This window comes from Oncorhynchus masou, chromosome 29 (genome assembly GCF_036934945.1).
Source record: "Oncorhynchus masou masou isolate Uvic2021 chromosome 29, UVic_Omas_1.1, whole genome shotgun sequence".
Classification (NCBI taxonomy): domain Eukaryota; kingdom Metazoa; phylum Chordata; class Actinopteri; order Salmoniformes; family Salmonidae; genus Oncorhynchus; species Oncorhynchus masou.
In genome coordinates this window covers 90,035,951-90,054,056 of record NC_088240.1, presented here as the reverse complement: position 1 = coordinate 90,054,056, position 18,106 = coordinate 90,035,951, and the positions used below count along the sequence as shown (strand labels likewise).

The 18,106-nt window shown below is 40.8% G+C and overlaps 1 pseudogene; it reads left to right on the top strand.

The window, feature by feature from the left end:
- Window positions 1–304: 304 nt before the first annotated feature.
- On the top strand, window positions 305–16,842 carry LOC135519835 (uncharacterized; annotated as a pseudogene).
- The last annotated feature ends 1,264 nt before the right edge of the window (window positions 16,843–18,106 follow it).

The window sequence follows — 18,106 nt, the reverse complement described above, 5'->3', positions numbered from 1 at the left end:
GTTCCCGCTCAGCCCAGTCAAAACTGTTCGCTGCTCTGGCCCCCCAATGGTGGAACAAACTCCCTCACGACGCCAGGACAGCGGAGTCAATCACCACCTTCCGGAGACACCTGAAACCCCACCTCTTCAAGGAATACCTAGGATAGGATAAAGTAATCCTTCTCACCCCCCCCCTTAAATGATTTAGATGCACTATTGTAAAGTGGCTGTTCCACTGGATGTCAGAAGGTGAATTCACCAATTTGTAAGTCGCTCTGGATAAGAGCGTCTGCTAAATGACTTAAATGTAAATGTAATGATGGTAATGTCTGGGAGGGCACTCGCCTGGGCCACAGCGGTGTGGGAGCAACAATCCACCGTCTGCCTCAGTCTGGAGGAGTTCGTGGAGGAAGTTCGGATGGGGTTTGATTCTCCGTGCTCAGTGAGAGAGGATGCTCGCAAGCTGCTCCAGCTACGCCAAGATACCGAAGTGTGGCAGACTACGCAGTAGATTTCCACACGTTAGCAGCTGAGAGTGCTTGGAACCTGGAAGCGCTATTCAACACGTTCCTACACGGAGTATCGGAGGAAGTAATGGGCGAGCTTGCAGCCCAGTAACTACCGATGGATTTCGAATGGCTCATTAGGATCATTAGGATCGATGTATGACTATGGGAACGAAGGAAGGAGAGGAGAGTCGATTCCACTTTGCCTCCGAGGTATACTGGAAGTCCCAGACGGCTCCATTGGTTACCTGAGTTCCCACGAGAGCCTCACGAGAGCCTCCGAAGACTGATGATTTATCTCTTCCCGAGCCCATGTAACTAGGCAGAGCTAGGCTGTCTCCAGCTGAACGGCTATACAGGCTTCACACTAAGAGTTGCCTGTATTGCGGGTCTACTGGTCATTTCGTTTCCACCTGTCCACTAAAAGGCTCTGGTGGGCCATACGGATAACTTTTCCTCTCCCCTTAATCGCATTCCTTTTCATGCCATATTGCTGTGGGGGAACCATTCGAAATCTCTCTGGGTACACATTGACTCTGGAGCTTTACGGACGCTACCCTGGCTTCCGAGCTGGGTATCCCCACTCAACCCCTCTCCATTCCCATGGACGTTAGAGCACTAGACGGGTGCTCTATTGGCCGGGTCACCCACAATACTATCAACCTACATGTGTCAGGGAACTACAGAGAGATGACCCAGTTCCTGCTCATTAAGTCTCCTCAGGTTACTGTGGTATTGGGACTCTTTGTCTGGAGACCAAGGCTATGGAGACCTACATTGAGGACTCCCTAGCTAATGGGTTCATCCGTCCTTCTGCCTCCCACTAGTATTGATACAGGAAGGTGACGAGTGGAAAACTGCCTTCAATATGACCAGTGGTCACTGCGAGTATCTGGTCATGCCATGTGGCCTCAGCTATGCCCCTGCTGTGCTCCAGGCTCTGGTAAATGATGTTCTCTGCGACATGTAGAACCGGTTTATCTTCATCTATCTCGATGACATCCTCGTCCTCTCCTGCTCCACCCAAGAACACATGTTGGTCAAAAACGCCTGCAACACCCTTCCCTGCTCTGCCACGGGCCTATCACCCTTTGAGTGTTCCCTGTTTTTTTTTTTTTTTTACAATTTCTGCATCTGAGTCATACCTGATAGCAGAATGTTCTCAAACCTGTTTGTCAGTGTTCTTGGCCAGCTGTTTGGCAATGCATGAGTAATAACAATACAATTCTGAATTATAATAATTAATTAATATGTTTTATGTTTCCACTTCAAATGGTCTTTTTCAGTTAGGGCTCAATTCAATCTGTATCGTGGAAGTTCCCCTTTATAGCGCGATTGAAATGTAAAGGCAATGTTCTCCTGTTGGTGGCGACTGCATTCAAGGGAAAACTGCATATGTCAGCTCAATAGGAAATGATCTTCAACCCCGCAGCACACACACACACACACACACACACACACACACACACACACACACACACACACACACACACACACACACACACACACACACACACACACACACACACACACACACACACACACACACACACACACTCACACACACACACACACACTTACTCACACACAAACTGATTAATGTGCTGCTGAATGTAAATTTTATATTGCTTTGTTTGATCTTTTCTATATTATGTCTATCTGTCACGCCCTGGCCTTGGTATTTTGTGTTTTCTTTATCTATTGGGTCAGGCCAGGGTGTGGCATGGGTTTTTGTATGTGGTGTGTTTTGGTCTTGGGTTTTTTTCACATGTATTGGGATGGTAGCTTAGTGGGGTGTTCTAGGTGAATCTATGGCTGTCTGAAGTGGTTCTCAATCAGAGGCAGGTGTTTATCGTTGTCTCTGATTGGGAACCATATTTAGGCAGCCATATTCTTTGAGTGTTTCGTGGGTGATTGTCCTTATTGTCCTTATGTCCTTTTCCTGTCCTTGTTCGGTGTTAGTTTACACCAGTATAGGCTGTTTTCGGTTTTCTTGTTACGTTTGTTGTTTTTTGCATTTTGATTCGTGTTTACTTTTGTTTATTAAACATGGATCGCAATCTACGCGCCACATTTTGGTCCGACTCTCCTTCGCACAAAGAAAGCCGTAACACTATCTCTGATAAGCTACCCAGGAAAGGGCTGAAAATAGCCCATTGTAATATACTGTGCTGTATGTAGCCTTAGAAATAAGGTTCATGAAAACAATAACTTGCTAACATCAGATAAGATTAATATATTAGCCATTTCTGAGACTCACTTAGATCATTAATTTGATGATACAGCAGTAGCAATACAAGGATATGACATCTATAGAAGAGACAGGAATGCTATTGGGGAGGAGTCATATCCCTGTAATGCTTTGAGAAGATCCTATGTCAAGTGTTATTGAAGTGTGGTTGCATGTTCACCTGGCACATCTAAAGCCCTTTCTTTTGGGGTTTTGCTATAGGCCACCAAGTGCTAAAAGTCAGTATCCAAATAATATGTGTGAAATGCTTAATAGTGTATGTCATGTAAACAGCGAGGTCGACTTTCTTGGGGACCTGAATATTGACTCGTTTTCATCATGTCGTCCGCTCAAGAGGAAGCTTCTCACTGTAAACTGTAATCGGGTTCAGGTTATTAATCAACCTACCAGGGTGTTTACAAACACTACAGGAACAAGATCATCCACATGTATTGATCACATTTTTAAAACTGTAGAACTTTGTTCTAAAGATGTATCCATACCCATTGGATGCAGTGATCACAATATAGTGGCTATATCCAGGAAAGCCACAGTTCCAAAAGCTGGGCCTAAAATAGTGTATAAAAGATCGTAAAAAATATTTTGCTGTGACTCTTATGTGGATGTAAAAAATATTTGTTGGTCTGATGTGATTAATAAGGAGCATCCAGATGCGGCACTTGATACAATTATGAAATTACTTTTTCCAACTATTGATAAAGATGCACCTGTTAAACCTCTTGGAACTCTAGGGGTAGTATTTCATTTTTGGATAAAAAAACGTTCCCGTTTTAAACAAGATATTTTGTCACGAAAAGATGCTCGACTATGCATATAATTGACAGCTTTGGAAGGAAAACACTCTGACGTTTCCAAAACTGCAAAGATATTATCTGTGAGTGCCACAGAACTGATGCTACAGGCGAAACCAAGATGAAACTTCAAACAGGAAATGAGCAACATTTTTGAAGCGCTGTTTTCCAATGTCTCCTTATATGGCTGTGAATGCGCCCTGAACGAGCCTACAATTTCTGCCGTTTCCCCAAGGTGTCTGCAGCATTGTGACGTATTTGTAGGCATATCATTGGAAGATTGACCATAAGAGACCACATTTACCAGGTGTCCGCCCGGTGTCCTGCGTCGAAATTGGTGCGTAAACTTCAGCTGCAAGTATTTTTCCATGTGATTGAGAGGAGAAAGCAGACTTCCACGAACGATATATCAATGAAGAGATATGTGAAAAACACCTTGAGGATTGATTCTAAACAACGTTTGCCATGTTTCAGTCGACATTATGGAGTTAATTTGGAAAAAAGTTTGGCGTTTTGGTGACTGAATTTTCTGTTTTTTTTGGTAGCAAAACGTGATGTACAAAACGGAGCGATTTCTCCTACACAAAGAATCTTTCAGGAAAAACTGAACATTTGCTATGTAACTGAGAGTCTCCTCATTGAAAACATCCCGAAGTTCTTCAAAGGTAAATGATTTTATTTGAATGCTTTTCTGGTTTTTGTGAAAATGTTGCCCGCTAAATGCTACGCTAAATGCTATGCTAGCTATCAATACTCTTACACAAATGCTTGTTTTGCTATGGTTGAAAAGCATATTTTGAAAATCTGAGATGACAGTGTAATGATGGGGCTAGGGGTTCCCAACTGGGAACCCCCCCTCCCCCTTCAGCCCACCACAGTGGCGCAGGGAAAGCAAAAATATTCTTAAAAATATTTAACCTCCACACATTAACAAGTCCAATAGCTTAAATGAAAGATAAACACCTTGTTCATCTACCCAGCATGTCAGAATTTTAAAATGTTTTACAGCGAAAACATAGCACATATTTATGTTAAACCACCACTAGGGAAACATACAATATGTAGCCACATGGCTATGCAAATTAGCACAATCACAAACGCAGGATTAAAAGAAAAATAATTCACTAACCTTTTGAAAATCTTCATCAGATGACAGTAATAGCACATGTTACACAGTACATTTATGTTTTTTTCAATAATATGCAATTTATATCCATAAATCTCCATTTACATTGAGCCATGTTCAAGAAATGCAGCAGAAATGACCGGAGAAATTATAAATATCTCCAGCAGCTAACGCCAGATAACAGCAATAAACATCATAAACTTTGACTAAATATACATGTTCTACATATATTTAGAAAGATACACTTCTTCTTAATGCAAACGCTGTGTTACATTTATTTTTAACGTTACAGAATTCGTTCACTATTCAATAATCTGAGACGGCGCTCAGCCATTAGCATTATTTCTCTACTATGTTGGATTCGACAAAATACAATTTAATAACATAAATATTCCCTTACCTTTGATGGTCTTCGACAAGAATGCCGTGGAAGGAGTTATACTTACCTAATATAACGTTTGGTTGCAGTTGGTGTGTCTTTGTATTAGCAAAAGCTAACATCTTCAGGTGAATTACCCCAAAAAGGACTTCTGATCACGAAAATTGCACATCAAAACTTCAAATTTACATATTATATGTCGACTAAACTGGTCAAACTAAATGCAGAATCAAGCTTTAGGATGTTTTTAACGTACAAAACAATTTGCGATTAAATCAAACGTAACGAACTCACTTCAACCAGCTTGGAAAAAACGTCCGTTTTTCCAGAGCGCGCTCCTGAAAACTCGTGACACCTCATTATTTGGCCCATCAAGCAGTCAAAGCTCGTGCTATTTTCTCCGTTGCACGTCTCACTGTAAGACGGGAGCGCGCTGAAGAGATAGAAACTGTTCCCAGAGCCATAGCTGGTTGGGAAGGGTGGGGGCGATGACATCAAAGTTGGAGGAATTTTCTAAGGAGGGAGAGATAGTTTGGGAGAATGGCTGCCCTGTGAGTTCTGCTTTACATACAGACATAATTCGAACGGTTTTAGAAGCTTTAGAGTGTTTTCTATTCAATAATAATTATTATATGCATATATTAGCAATTTTTGACAGTTTTTTTTTTAGTTTACTTTGGGCACACAATTCATCCAAAAGGGGGCAGTATTTCCCATAGCCCTAACAGGCTAAGAAAAGGCTAAGCTTGAGAGCTAGCATATTTATTTAATTTCATTTGCGATTTTTATGAATAGTTAACGTTGCGTTATGCTAATGAGCTTGAGGCTATAACTGGGTACAGGTTTTTTCCTAGCCAAACGTGAACAAAACGGAGCGATTTGTCCTACACAAATAATATTTTTTGAAAAACTGAACATTTGCTATCTAACTGAGAGTCTCCTCATTGAAAACATCTGAAGTTATTCAAAGGTAAATGATTTTATTTGAATGCTTTTCTGGTTTTTGTGAAAATGTTGCTGGCAGAATTCTAGGCTTATAGCTATGCTAGCTATCAATACTCTTACACAAATGCTTGTTTAGCTATAGTTCAATAGCATATTTTGAAAATCTGTGTTGTTAACAAAAGTCTAAGCTTGAGAGCAAATATATTTATTTCATTTCATTTGCGATTTTCATGAATAGTTAACGTTGCATTATGCTAATGAGCTTGAGGCTATGAATAGGATCCCGGATACGGGATTGCTCGTTGCATGAAGTTAAGAAACTTACTTTTAGAACTGTTAAGGCACCATGGATTGATGAGGAAACTGAAAAACTGTATAACTGAAAGAGATGGGGCCAAAGGAGTGGCTAATAAGTCTGGCTGCACATCTGACTTGCTGACTTACTGCAAATTGAGATGAAAAAAGAAGATAATTAGAAGAAGAAACTGTATTATGAAGCCAAGATCAATGATATCAAGTATGATGGTAAAACACTTTGGAGTAATTTAAATGAAATTATTGACAGAAACACAAATTCAACTTCTTCTTTCATTAAATGAATTGCCAATTATTTCAATGATTACTTTATTGGAAAGTAAGCAAACTTAGACAGGAAATGCCAACAATCAACAGTGAGCCATCGTACTCATGTATGATTTTTTTAAATAATGAAAGAAAAGCATTGCAAGTTTGAATTTTGTCAAGATAGTGTGGGAGACGTGGGAAAGTATTGTTGTCAATCAATAATGACAAACCTCCTGGCATTGACAACTTAGATGCAAAGCTACTGGGGATGGTAGCAGACTCTTTAGCCTCTACTATCCATCAAATCTTTCGCCTGAGCCTAGAGGAAAGTCTTTGTCCTCAGCCCCGGAGAGAAGCCAAAGTCATTCCCCTACCCAAGAGTGGTAAAGCGACCTTTCTGGCTCTAAAAGCAGACCTATGAGCTTGCTGCCAGCTCTAAGCAAACTGTTGGAAAAAAATTTGTTTGACCAAATACAATGCTACTTCTCTGTAAACAAATGATCAACAGACTTCCAACATGCTTATAGATAAGAGCACTCAACATGTACTGTTCTGCACTGACACAAATGACTGATGATTGGTTGAAAGAAATTAAAACTAAGATGATTGTCGATAATCAAATCGATAATTTCAATCAGCATTTTTCCACGGCTGGCCATGCTTTCCACCTGGCTACCCCTACCGTGGCCAACATCTCAGCACCCCCTGCAGCAACTTGCCCCCGCCCTCTTCTCCTTCACCCAAATCCAGACAGCTGATGTTCTGAAAGAACTGCAAAATCTGGATCCCTACAATTCAACTGGGCTTGACAATTTGGACCCTCTCTTTCTAAAATTATCCACTGAAATTGATGCAACCCCTATTACTAGCATATTCAACCTCTCTTTCATATCGTCTGAGATCCCCAAAGATTGGAAAGCTTCCGCACTCATCCCCCTCTTCAAAAAGGGAGGCACTCTAGACCCAAACTGTTACAGACCTATATCCACCCTGCCTTTCTAAAATCTTTGAAAGCCAAGTTAACAAACAGATCACCGACCATTTCGAATCCAACCGTACATTCTCCACTATGCAATCTGGTTTCCGAGCTGGTCATGGGTGCACCTCAGCCACACTCAAGATCCTAAACGATATCATAACCGCCATCTATAAAAGACAGTACTGTGCAGCCGTCTTCATCGACATGGCCAAGGCTTTAGACTCTGTCAATCACTGCATTCTTATTGGCAGACTCAATAGCCTTGGCTTCTCAAATGACTGCCTCGCCTGGTTCACCAACTACTTCTCAGATAGAGTTCAGTGTGTCAAATCGGAGGGCCTGTTGTCCGGACCTATGGCAGTCTCTATGGGGGTGCCACAGGGTTCAAATCTTGGGCTGACTCTGTTCTCTGTATATATCAATGATGTCACGCTTGAAGATGGTGATTCTCTGATTCACCTCTAAGCAGACGACACCATTCTGTATACATCTGGCCCTTCTTTGGAGACCTCCAAACGAGCTTCAACGCCATACAACACTCCAGCCGTGGCCTCCAACTGCTTTTAAATGCTAGGATAACTAAGTGCATGCTCTTCAACCGAACTGCTGCAAGCACCCTCCTGGCCAACAAGCATCACTACTCTGACCAAGAATATGTGGACAACTACAAATACCTTGGTGTCTGGTTTGACTGTAAACTCTCCCTCCAGAATCTAGAATCAGCTTCCTATTTCGCAACAAAGCCTCCTTCACTCATGGCGCCAACATACCCTCGTAAAACGGCCTATTCTACTAATCCTTGAATTCGGCGATGTCATTTACAAAATTGCTCCCAACACTCTACTCAGCAAACTGGATGTAGTCTATCACAGTGCCATCCGTTTTATCACCAAAGCCCCATATACTACCCACCACTGCGACCTGTATGCTCTCCTTGGCTGGCCCTCACTACATATCCATCGCCAAACCCACTGGCTCCCGGTCATCTATAAGTCTTTGCTCTGTAAAGCCCCGCCATATCACAGCTCACTTGTCACCATAGCAACACCCACGCGTAGCACGCGCTCCAGCAGGAATATTGCACTGGTCATCCCCAAAGCCAACGCTTACTTTGTCCGCCTTTCCTTCCAGTTCTCTGCTGCCAACGACTGGAACGAATTGCAAAAATCTCTGAAGCTGGAAACTTATATCTCCCTCTCTAACTTTAAGTGTCAGCTGTCAGATCAGCTTTCGACTATGTCCATCACCGCATTCTTATCAGCAGACTCAATAGCCTTGGGTTCTCAAATGACTGCCTCGCCTGGTTCACCAACTACTTCTCAGATAGAGTTCTGTGTGTCAAATCGGAGGGCCTGTTGTCTGGACCTCTGGCAGTCTCTATGGGGTTGCCAAAGGGTTCACATCTCAGGCCGACTCTTTTTTCTGTACATATCAATGATGTCGCTCTTGCTGCTTGTAATTCTCTGATCCACCTCTACGCAGAGGACACCATTCTGTATACATCTGGCCAATGACTGGAATGACTGGAATGAATTACAAAAATATCTGAAGCTGGAGACTTATATCCCACTCTCTGACTTTCAGCGTCAACTGTCAGAGCAGCATATCGATCGCTGTACCTGTACACAGCCAATCTGTAAATAGCACACCCAACTACGTCATTCCCATATTATTACTTGCCCTCTTGCACTTTTGCAGCCCAGTATCTCTACAGGCACATTATCACCTGCATATCTATCACTCCACTGTTTAATTGCTAAATTTGAATTATTTTAGTCTCTAGGGCCTATTTATTGCCTACCTCCCAACTCTTCTACATTTGCACACACTGTACACATATTTTTCTATTTATTTTATTTTGTGTTATTGACTGTACATTTGTTTATGTGTAACTCTGTGTTGTTGTTTTTTTGCACTGCTTTGCTTTATCTTGGCCAGGTCGAAGTTGTAAATAAGAACTTGTTCTCAACTGGCTTACCGTGGAATAAAAAAATTAAAAATACAAATTGCGGGTACTGTACTGTTAGATTTCTGCGAAACCTTTGATATTATTGACCATAACCTGTTGTTGAAGAATGGTATGTGTTATGGCTTTTCAAAGTCTGCCATATCTTTGATTCAGAGCTATCTATCTAATATATCTCAAGGTTTTTTATTTTTGGAAGCTTCTCAAATGTTAAACATGTGAAGTGTGGTGTACCACAAGGCAGCTCTCTCGGCCCTCTCATTTTTTTACCAATGACCTGCCACTGCATGTGTGTCCATGTATGCTGATTATTCAACCATACTGTATACACATCATCAACCACAACAAATTAAGTCACTGAAACCCTTAACAAAGAGTTGCAGTCTGTTTTGGAATGGGTGGCCATTAATAAACTAGTCCTGAACATCTCTAAAACTAAGAGCATTGTATTTGGTACAAATCATTCCCTAAGTTCTAGACCTCAGCTCAATCTGGTAATGAATAGTGTGGCTGTTGAACAAGTTGAGGAGATTAAATTACTTGGTGTTACCTTAGATTGTAAACTGTCAAGGTCAAACTATAGATTCAATGGTTGCAAAGATGGGGAGAGGTCTGTCCATAGTACTTTGGTCCCAGCTCTCTGCAGGTCATTCACTAGGTCCCCCGTGTGGTTCTGGGATTTTTGCTCACCGTTCTTGTGATCATTTTGACCCCACGGGGTGAGATCTCGCATGGAGCCCCAGATCGAGGGAGATTATCAGTGGTCTTATATGTCTTCCATTTCTTAATAATTGCTCCTACAGTTGATTTCTTCAAACCAAGCTGCTTACCTATTGCAGATTCAGGCTTCCCAGCCTGGTGCAGGTCTACAATTTTGTTTTTGGTGTCCTTTGACAGCTCTTTGGTCTTGGCCATAGTGGAGTTTGGAGTGTGACTGTTTGAGGTTGTGGACAGGTGTCTCTTATACTGATAACAAGTTCAAACAGTGTGACGACCCTCCCACTCTGTCTGCCGTATTCTGTCTTTGTTCTTGTTTCCTTATTAGGATGCCGGTGGGCGGAGTTGGGGAGGGTCGTCAGCTACATGGGAAACACCTGGGCCAGGTGTGTCCCAGGATAAATGGACCTCTTCCACATTCATGGAGGAGACTCTCTCCATGCAGACACCTTTGTAGATTGTGTTGTGGTTCTTGGTGGCCTATTGCTTGTTTGCATTGGCACCTTTCAAAACCTTACATTATCACATTCATGCATGCAAACACTCACTTACACTACTGATTACTGATTACACACACCATTGTATATTTTCCTTAGTTGCTTTAGTTAATAAATATATTTTGTGTTACTCCTTATCTCCACGTTGTCTCCCTTTGTTACGGGCTTTGAGCCGGTTCGTGATAACAGGTGCCATTAATACAGGTAATGGGTGGAGGACAGCGGAGCCTCTTAAAGAAGAAGTTACAGGTCTGTGAGAGCCAGAAATCTTGCTTGTTAGTAGGTGACCAAATACATATTTTCCACCATAATTTGCAAATAAATTCATAAACAATCCTACAATGTGATTTTCTGGATTTTTTTCTCATTTTGTCTGTCATGGTTAAAGTGTACCTATGATGACAATTACAGGCCTCTCTCATCTTTTTAAGTGGGAGAACTTGCACAATTGGTGGCTGACTAAATACTTTTTGCCGCACTGTATATATGGGAGGCAGGCAAATGCCTTTCACTGAGCTGTGGAAAGACAGATTGACAGGGGTGAGACAATTAATTGTAATTTATCATAATGTTATTTTGTTGTTTGCAGGCGAACTATCCTTCTGACCCTATAGGGCCAGGTTCCATCTACTTTTAAACGTTTCACAAGTGTGGCTTGTTTGGTGTCTGCTGTGCAGGAATACCACAACAAGTAAACTATTGATTGATGAAGGCATGTCATCCAGCAACGGCAGCATCGCAGTCATCAACTACATGCACCATTTCTTCACCAACTACAGAGTTGGGGAAACACAGTTGGACCTGAATTGTGATAACTGTAGTGGCCAAAACAAGAACAAGTTTGTGCTCTGGTATTGTGCCTGGCGGACAAATGCACAAGCTCCACCACTGTCTAAAGTACTACTTAACCTCTTACACTTATGGTGGCGCTATTTCATTTTTGGAAGAAAAACGTTCCCGTTTTAAACAAGATATTTTGTCACAAAAAGATGCTCGACTATGCATATAATTTCTACTGTTCGAAAGAAAACACTCTGACGTGTCCAGAAATACAAATATCTTCTCTGTGCGTGCCCTTTAACGTGAGCTTCAGGCAAAACCAAGATGACTTGGCATCCAGGAAATGACAAGGATTTTTGAGGCTCTGTCTTTCATGATCTCCTTATATGGCTGTGAACGCAAGAGGAATGAGTCTGCCCTTTCTGTCGTTTCCCCAAGGTGTCTGCAGCATTGTGACGTATTTGTAGGCAGATCGTTGGAAGATTGACCATAAGAGACCACATTTACCACGTGTCCGCCCGGTGTCCTGCGCCGAAATTGGTGCGCAAAAGTCACCTGCCAGTATTTTTCCATGGGGCACAGAGAGAGAAGCAAGCTTCCATGAACTGCATGTCAATGAAGAGATATGTGAAAAAACACCTTGAGGATTGTTTCCAAACAACGTTTGCCATGTTTCGGTCGATATTATGTAGTTAATCCGGAAAAAGTTTCACGTTGTAGGTGACTGCATTTTCGGTTCGTTTCGGTAGCCAGGCGCAATGTAGAAAACGGAACGATTTCTCCTACACACAGACGCTTTCAGGAAACACTGCGCATTTGGTATGTGGCTGGGAGTCTCCTCATTGAAAACATCAGAAGCTCTTCAAAGGTAAATGATTTTATTTATTTGGTTATCTGGCTTTTGTGAAAATGTTGCGTGCTACATGCTACACAAAATGCTATGCTAGCTTTGCATACTCTCACACAAATTAGTCAATTTCTATGGTTCAAAAGCATATTTTGAAAATCTGAGATGACAGTGTTGTTAAGAAAAGGCTAAGCTTGAGAGCAAACGCATTATTTTAATTTTATTTGCGATTTTCAGAAATCGTTAACGTTGCGTTATGCTAATGAGCCTGAGGCTTAGTCACAATCCCGGATCCGGGATGGGGAGTTTCAAGAGGTTAAGTATTTTTTTGGGTATCTACATTACTTTACTATTCATATTTTTGGCAACTTTTACTTCTACTTCATTACATTCCGAAAGAAAAATTGAATTTTTAAAACCAAATACTTTTAGACTTTTACTGAGTGATTTTTTATTATTTTACTGAGTGACATTTACTTCTGTCATTTTCTATTAAGGTATCATTACATTTACTGAAGTATGACACTACTACATACTTTTTCCACCACTGGACGTGGCTGGGGATTATAGCATTTCTTTCACATGGCCCATAAATTTAGACAAGTGTGTCTGGGTAATCGCCATCTAATATTTATAAAGTATTTTTTATCTGGACACTTTCTGTTTACCTGGAATTCTTCCATATTGTTGGCTACTACCACTTTTAATCTTCATCTCTACTACACTACTCACTGTTTAGCACATGACCTCACATGTGAATCTTTAAATAGATGGGTGGGGCTGGTTTAAGAGTGTGTGAACAATGCTGAATGGGTGTAGACAAATGAGAGTTCTCCAGTAGGTACCAAAATATTCAAAGGCCCTTTAATCAACTTTCAAAGCATAATTACTTTCCCATTGTTCCTCAAAAATGCAGTGTATGATATACCATTTTCTAGCTCTGAGTCTCTACTGTTTACCAATGCAAAAAGACCAATTTCAAATGTTGCTACATAAGACCGAATCCAGGTGGTGAGTCACATTTAGTTTGCCTCCCTGTTGTGCTGTCTATCTGTCTCAGCATCTTCTCTGCTGTCACTCTGTGCTTCTTCTTGTTCTCTGTCTACCTGTCTGTCAGCTTTAGCCTTGTACTTTATAAACGTAAATCTAACAACTTGGGCTATATTTTAAATCACGTGTCCCCCTGACTGAACATCTACCCTAAGTGTTACTACTACAGAGCTCCAGATTAACATTTCCCTCTGGTGTCACAACATTTTACAGTTGGGGACACCAGCCCTGAGTAATCATCTTATAAAGTCATTCTTATTGCTTTATTAAGAAGTATAAATAATAAACTACTGATGTATTCAAGTTGTTTCATCTAACATGTCCAAGCAGGAATGCATGATGCAACATAATCCAGTGATTGTCATGAACTTTTAGTTGACAACAGAATATAGTTCTTATGTTTTACTGTCATAGTAGGACTCCAGAATGTCCAGATGTAGTTGTTTTGGTCAATAGAGATGAATTACATACATCTTCATGTGAACTAACTACAGTACACGGGAAAAATATAAACGTAACATAAAATGCTGGTCCAATGTTTAATGAGCTGAAATAAAATATCACAGGAATGTTCCATACGCACAAAAAGTGTATTTATCTAAACTGTTGTGTACAAATGTGTTTACATCCCTGTTGGTAAGCATTTCTCCTTTACCACGATAATCCATCCATTTGACAGGTATGGCATATCAAGAAGCTGATTAAACAGCATGATCACAGATACACCTTGTGCTGGGGACAATAAAAGGCCCCTCTAAAATGTGCAATTTTGTCACAACACAATGTCACTGATGTCTCAAGTTTTCAAGTTTTGAGGGAGTGTGCAATTGGTATGTTAAATGCAGGAATCTCCACTAGAGCTGTTGCCAGATAATTTAATGTTAATTTCTCTACCATAAGCCACCTCCAACGTTGTTTTTAGATCATTTGGCAGTACGTCCTACCGGCCTCACAACCACAGACCACATGTATGGCATGGTGTGGGCGACATTGTGAACGTTGTGATCAGAGTGCCCCATGGTGGCTGTGGGGTTATGGTATGGGCATTTTATTGTCGGCAATTTGAATGCACAGAGATACTGTGACTAGATCCTGAGGCCCATTGTCATGCCATTCATCCGCTGCCTTCACATCATGTTCCAGCACGATAATGCACGGCCCCATGTCGCAAGGTTCTGTACACAATTGCTGGAAGCATAAAATGTCCCAGTTCTTCCATGGCCTGCATACTCACCAGACATATCACATGTTTGGAATGCTCCGGATCAATGTGTATGATCAATCAATCAATCAATCAATCAATCAATCAAATGTATTCCTAAAGCCCTTCTTACATAAGCTGATGTCACAAAGAGCTGTACAGAAACCCATTGTAAAACCCCAAACAGCAAGCAATGCAGGTGTAGAAGCACGAGGGTGAGGAAAAACTGTCTAGAAAGGCCAGAACCTAGGAAGAAACCTAGAGCGGAACCAGGCTATGTTAGGTGGCCAGTCCTCTTCTGGTTGTGCTGGGTGGAGATTATAACAGGACATGGCCAAGATATTCAAATGACGGTGTGTACCAGTTCCCGCCAATATCCAGCAACTCCGCACAGCCATTGAAAAGGACAACATTCCACAGTCAATAGCCTGATCAACCCTGTCACAACAGATACTGACTGGTTTTCTGATCCACGCCCCTATGTTTTTTAAGGTATCTGTGACCAACAGATGTATTTCTGTATTCCCAGTCATGTGAAATCCATAGATTACAGCCTAATTTATTTATTTACATTGATTGATTTCCTTATATGAACTGTAAGTCAGTGAAATCTTTGTAATTGTTTCATGATGCATTTTATGGTAAGTTAATAAAGGTGTTCTTTGTCATGCTCCTTCCATCTAGAGCTGATGGAATGTTTAGCAGGTGTAAATGTTCTTTGTCAGGTCACATTTCACAATTAAAACAAGTGTATGTTATTTTCCCCCCTCGGGGTGGTTGACCTGACAGGTAAAATGCCTCGCTTGTTTTTGTGAACTACTATAAAAAAACATGTTTAACAAACTTATTTCATGTTTTGCCATTTGAAGTGAAGTGGAGTGAAAGTGAAACTGAGTGAAATGAAAAGTCATTAGTAATGATGACTATCTCTTGCAGAATGTTCTCCATCATGTTTGTCACCACAGGAGGTTGATGGCACCATAATTGGGGAGGATGGGCTCGTGGTAATGACATGAGCGCACTTAGTGGAATGGTATCAAATACAACAAACACATGATTTCCATGTGCTTGATGCCATTCCATTTGCTCAGTTCCAGCCATTATTTGGAGCTGTCCTCCCCTCAGCAGCCTCCACTGTTTGTCAGTGTTCTTGGCCAGCTGCTTGACAATGCATGAGTAATAAAAATACAATTGTGAATAATAATTAATAATAATAGCTTTTCTGCTTTCATCAACTTGTATTTTTCATTTAGACTTAGGGGGTTTTCTTTGAGACAACCTCTGATGGATTACATCATTGCAGAATGTACTTTAGTAAATTAATCTGCACTTTAATCATAATGTAAAGATCTTTGAGAAATGTGTTGGTAAAACTAAAATCATGTATACATACATTTTTATTATTAATATAGTAAATATAATGCCCATGTTATTTTAGCCATGAAAGAACAACACTCATATTCCTCTGCGGTGGTTCAGGGAGGTGGCACCGCATTGGGTGGCAGGGTAGCCTAGTGTTTAGAGCGTTGGACTAGTAACCGGAAGGTTGCATGTTCAAACCCCCGAGCTGACAAGGTACAAATCTGTCGTTCTGCCCCTGAACAGGCAGTTAACCCACTATTCCTAGGCCGTCATTGAAAATAAGAATTTGTTCTTAACTGACTTGCCTAGTTAAATAAAGGTAAAATAAAATAAATTTGCTTCCTCCGGTGAGGGACGCACCACAGTGGTCAGAGTGTGGGAGAACATCAACTACTACTACTACTACTACTAATACAACAGCAACGCCTACATCAGCGGGTGAGCAGACCCTGACCCATGAACAGACACCACTGACTCAGTCCAACTACATTACCCAACAGACACCACTGACTCAGTCCAATTACACTACCCAACAGACACACTCTTTCTATATTTATTGTGAAAATCCTGCTCTGGTTCTGAGGTTCTAACTGAGATACGGCTACAACTGGTCTCCTGTGATTGGTTGCGAAGTTGGTGAAGAGCAGGAGATGGAGCCATTGTCCAGGTGTCTGGGAAATACAACCCTCTAAAATACATCTACACCTTCGTGTTCACCACCAACCGGGGGCTCTCTCTGTTGGCCGGCCAGCCCTTCCAAGTCTCCTTCAACTTCTACCCAGCCCACATGGGAAATGAGCTGAGGCTGAAGCGGTCGCTTCAACGGTGCAGGCATCACCTCCATTGGAGCCCACTGGTGATTGGTGTACTTGGAAGAGGCTGGAAACAGCACCTTCTCTTAATTGGAAAAAAAAGTATGTCTTGCTCTTTGGGTTGGTTCCCCGGAAACAGATTAAGCCTAGTCCTGGACCAGTTCCGATTAATGGAGATTCAGCATTTCCAAAATAAATATTATAGTTTGATTACATTTTAGGGTATCTGAGGAGTAAATAGAAACACATTTTGACTTGTTGAAACAGAGTTTAGGGCTAGATTTTCAGATTCCTTTCTCTGCAAGTTGAATGAGTTGATTACTCAAATCGATGGAGCCAACAAGACAGACTTTTTGGGATATAAAGAAGGATTGTATCTAACAAATGACACTACATGTTATAGCTGGGCCCCTTTGGATGACAAATCAGAGTAAGATTTTCAAAAATTAAGTGAATAGTTAATAGTTATGTAAATGTAGGAAACCGGTGCCCGTGGAAAAATATTTTGATGTGGGGCGCCATCCTCAAACAATTGCATGGCATGTTTTCGCTGTAATAGCTACTGTAAATTGGACTGTGCAGTTAGATTAACAAGAATTTAAGCTTTCAGCCGGTATAACACACTTATATGTACATAAATGTTTAAAATCCATAATATTCATGATTATTTATTTGAATTGCGCACCCTCCAGTTTCCCCGGAAGTTGTCCTGCTTGTGGGAAGAAGTTTTTAATGAATTTGAATGTTTAGTATTTTCTAAATATGCACACTTTTCTTTTTGAGGTTACGCCTTTGAAGGAGAAGAGTCACATACAGGTCACATGCATTATTGAAGGTTGTATTTACCACAACAAATGAAAAGATGAGTATGTATGAGTTTATCAGAATACATTTAATATACAGTACATGAGTTCAGCTTGTTATCTTAGCGTTATACAGCAAACAAATGTTTTTTAAGGGAAGCTACCAACTGGGCAAAGACGTCAATTCAACGTCCATTCCACATTGGTTCAACATAATTTCATTGAAATGACGTGGAAACAACGTTGATTCAACCAGTGTGTGCCCAATGGGTAGTTATTGAGATAAATTCATGTTCTTCCCCAACTAAAAGAAAATAGATAACTCAACTTACATACACAGAAGTAGTTAATATAGCAATTTTGATTTATATTGACCTTTATTTTTGATAAATTATGTCCTACATTATATATTTGTATTAACGTGTTAATTGAACTATCACATTTTATAGATAGGTAGTAACAAGTGCCTCAGGGTATTTCACTTAGTAATGTGTATATAATCTTTATTTATTTTCTCACTTTGTAACTGTAACTGATATTTATCTGGTTCA